Source organism: Sinocyclocheilus rhinocerous, unplaced genomic scaffold (assembly GCF_001515625.1).
Source record: "Sinocyclocheilus rhinocerous isolate Xijiao unplaced genomic scaffold, SAMN03320098_v1.1 scaffold315, whole genome shotgun sequence".
Lineage (NCBI taxonomy): Eukaryota > Metazoa > Chordata > Actinopteri > Cypriniformes > Cyprinidae > Sinocyclocheilus > Sinocyclocheilus rhinocerous.
The window spans coordinates 1,078,818-1,083,032 of record NW_015630423.1 but is presented as its reverse complement, the minus strand read 5'-3'; the positions used below and the strand labels follow the sequence as shown (position 1 = coordinate 1,083,032).

At 36.9% G+C, this 4,215-nt stretch overlaps 1 pseudogene; it reads left to right on the top strand.

Moving 5' to 3' along the window:
• Window positions 1-2,688, top strand: part of LOC107740398 (cysteinyl leukotriene receptor 2-like) — an 8,729-nt pseudogene extending 6,041 nt beyond the window's left edge.
• The last annotated feature ends 1,527 nt before the right edge of the window (window positions 2,689-4,215 follow it).

The window sequence follows — 4,215 nt, the reverse complement described above, 5'->3', positions numbered from 1 at the left end:
AAACACAAAATAGCGCGACAGCCCCTCGCAGACGACAGAACCAGAACCAGAACACAAAATAAAATCCAGGCCTGGTCCTCTCTCGTCCGACACTGTCGTCACTCCTCCCTTTTATCCTTCCGGGGCTCCGCCGTGAGACTCGAGACCGGTGAAGGTGTCGCTCATTATCAATTACTCCACCGGCCTCGCTCCGTTCCCACAGCTCTCGGCCCCGCCCCCACTCGTCACAGCAACGCTGTCAGATTACCTCGTGTCTCTTTCACCAGTGAGAAAACATTACAGTACAAAGCGCTTAATATTACAATAATAACACCTATTCTCAGTTTGCAATAGCATAATGGAACGCGCTGATAACGTATCATGTCTGCACTAACAGGGTGCGCAGAGGTATGCAAATACATACATTGACAGGCAGGTAGGACAGCCTATCGTAGCCCTCGGACCAAGGGATATGATTGCTATCGGGACTTTCAACCAACAAAAAAAAATGTTTTTGAAATCACCAACCAAATCACCTACCCTGCCTTTAAGTGATGGACTGGAGTTTTGTGGATTACTTACACAATACACAATAATTGTGGATTATTGTGATGTTTTTATCAGCTGTTTGGACTCTCATTCTGACGGCACCCATTCACTGCATAGGATCAATTGGTGAGCAAGTGACGTAATGCTAAATTTTAACAAAAAAGTGTTTTAAACCTTTAAGTGCCACCCCCCATTTTGAATATAGAATAAATATTCAAAACTTATAAAACTTAAATTGTTATAATTCATGAACGCTTTGGAATACAGACCTAAGGTCGGACTCTTTTTTTAAGAAGACAATCTGCAGATTACTGCAGAAGTGGAATCATTTCAAAATATTAAAGTATCAAAAAGTTAAAGAAGTTTAAATTTACTGTAAAGAAAATGCACTGTACCATTTTTATTTTATATAAAATAAATATTTTTCAAAATTACAAAATTGCTATAAAATTAAAGCCTTAGGTCTAAATAAGTTATGTTCCAAATTTGAAGTTGACATAAAAAACAATTTAGGTTCCTGAGAGATTTAATTTAGGGCGTTATACCACAAACAGCCATTAAAACTCCATAGAATTTTAAAAATGCATTTTTCTGTCACAAATGTCTAAATATCTCTGTCAATATTACTTCTATCACAACATAACCACCAAATATGGAATCTTGAGACTCAGACCTTTCCGACGATGTGCATTTTGTTAAGATTATAAAAAGTTTTGATTCTAAAAGACCATAATACATTTTGTAATATGACACCTGACTCCACCCACTAAGAGGGAGGAGACCGCCAAAAGATTTTAAAGTACCATTTCCATGGTAACGCGATGTCCGATTACAAAATGGTTTTCAGAGGATAAATTTTGAGGTTTTAAGCTTTCAAATGATATGTAATTTATGATTATTACTAAGATATGTGACAGAGAAAAAAGACAACGAAAAAAAGAGCGCCAACGGGCCCACCGGTGGGCCGATGGCACTTAAGAGGTTAAACAAAATCAACCCTTGGGACATAAAAGTGCCTGAAACACCCACATATTTAACTGTCTAATTTGAAAATGGTTCAGATTCCTTATTCATTTTTTAAAATGCCATCTTTTTGATTTTGTTCACAGAATTCCCCATCCCAACAATGAATCATTATTCATCGAATTTCACAAACTGCTCCATCAGTGATTTCAAGCGCACCGTCTACCCAATTGCCTATCTCCTCATCTTTTCCATTGGGCTTGTTGGCAACCTCATATCTCTGTTCTTCTTCATTTCCTCATCGTTCAGAAGAAAAGCCTCTTTTTCTCCAGTCAACATCCTCATGCTCAATCTCCTTCTATCTGATCTGATGATGGTGTGCTCGCTGCCGTTTCGAGCCGCCTACTATCTCATGGACTACTGGGCCTTCGGAGACATCACCTGCCGGATCATGTCCTGCGTCTTCTACATCAACATGTACGGCAGCATCTACTTCCTGGCGGTTCTGAGCATGGTTCGCTTCGTGGCCATCGTGAAGCCCTTCACATACGTGCGCTGGCAAAGCTCTCGGAGAGCCTGGGTGTTGTGCATTGTCATCTGGCTGATCGTGTCTGTGGCGTCCATCCCGCTTCTGAAAGCAGGAACTTATGTGGAGTCTAATCAGACCAAATGCCTGGATCTAAGGCCGTCCCAGGTGGGGACCATTATCATGCTGAATCGAGGGGTTTTGTTTTTAGGCTTCGTTATGCCCTTCGTGGTCATCTCAGTGTGTTACATTTTTGCAGCCTTGTATTTGCTAAAGCTAAGGAAGACCAGGCAGAATCAAAGATCTCAGTTCAATCACAAGAAGTCCTGCTCTCTCGTCATTATTGTTCTGCTGATTTTTCTCGCGTGCTTTATGCCGTATCATGTCGTCCGAACTCTGTTTTTGGAGGCTGAGATGGACATTCATAACAATGGTTATGACGAGTCCTGCCATTATATTGAAAGTCTGAGAAAGGCAGCGGTCATCACACACTGTCTGGCCTCGGGAAACAGTTGCCTGGATCCACTGCTTTTCTTTTTCGTTGGGGACAACTTCATTAGCTTTTGGCGACAACATACACCGAGAAGACAGAGTTGTATAATTGAGCAGAATGTGAAAGTGTTGGAGAAGATAAACAACAATGATTTAGATAGACGTTTTAGGCTAGTATAGAGTGCTTGGGACCTGTTAGGACTTGAGGGGGAAATTCCTGGAAAAGACCATATCCTATATCTGATGGATCTGTTGTCCCATGCAGGAAGAACTCGATTAACCTCCAGCAGGAAAGCACAGTTTCCATCCCATTTGTTCAAGAGAACAAAACAGATAATTATATTAAATCTTTTGCGCACGCATTTCAGTTTTACTAAAACAACATGATGGTATGCATTGATGTTGGTCCACTGGTCCATCTGTGGAGTCAAAGTTACTTGAGTTTTTATGTTGTGCATGGAGGAATTTATTTGGTACACGTGTTTCCAGTTTAGTTTATGTGCATGCCTTCTTATCAGATAATAATTATCTGCCTCAATTGGACACATATGTTTATTATGCATTTTTTTGTAAGGACCTACATGACAGTAAGTGCTTACATGTGTGCAGTTCAAAAGGATTCTTTTGAAGTACATTAGTGTTGATGATATATTTTAAACTTGTTTTGAGATTATACAACTGAACTGACCAAGTTTGAAGTTATTGTTCATGATGTAATGTTGTAAATGATTCAAAGATTTGAGTATGATATCGCTTATTTACTATCTATCTATCTATCTATCTATCTATCTCCATAATTGTAAATAATACAGTATTGCCAAAACTGATCTGACTATCAATCTATGGATTTTTAAAATTAATTATTTCTCATTATTCATTGTTAAATTGTGGATATTTATACATTTACAATTTTGAAGTTATTCTCTGTATGTTAAAATACAATAAAATAAGACAATTGTATTTTAAAGTACTGGAGGAACTGTCTATACATCAGAAATCTTTCTGCAGTGCACAGATTTAGCCTATTTAGGAGAATGAAAGGCATTGCTGTGAAAAGACAGAGTCATGTCTGGTGTTTGAATAATTAAGATTAAAAAATGTTTTAAAGAAATCTCTTATACTTACCAAGGCTGCATTTATTGGATCAGATATACAGTAAAAAAAATAGAAATATTGTGAAATATTATTACAATTAAATTTTTATTTTTATTTTTATTTTTTATATATTTTGACATTTAATTTATTCCTGTGATGGCAAAGCTGAATTTTCATCACATTACTAAAGTATTTACTGTCACATGATGATCATTCTAATATGCTGTTTTGCTGAAATATTTCTTATGAATTACTGAAACATTATTATGAAAGATGAAAAAAGTTGTACTTTTTGTGGGATTTTTATGGAAAGTGTGACACTACCCTTCAAAAGTTTGGTTCACACAAGGTTAAAAGAATACAACTTTTGTTAAACAAGAATGCATTAAATTATATATATATATATATATATATATATATAAAAACAGAAAAGGCATTTATAATACAAAATATACCCTCATAAAAATGACTTGTAAACTCAATCAGGTGTAGCTAATCACCTTCTCAAAGGCACACAAATCCATTTGAATATTAACTGTGATCAGCTGTGGTCATTTTTATTAGCTCAGCATGAAAAGAGCTTTCCTGGAGCATTTCAGTCCTTGGTAGTA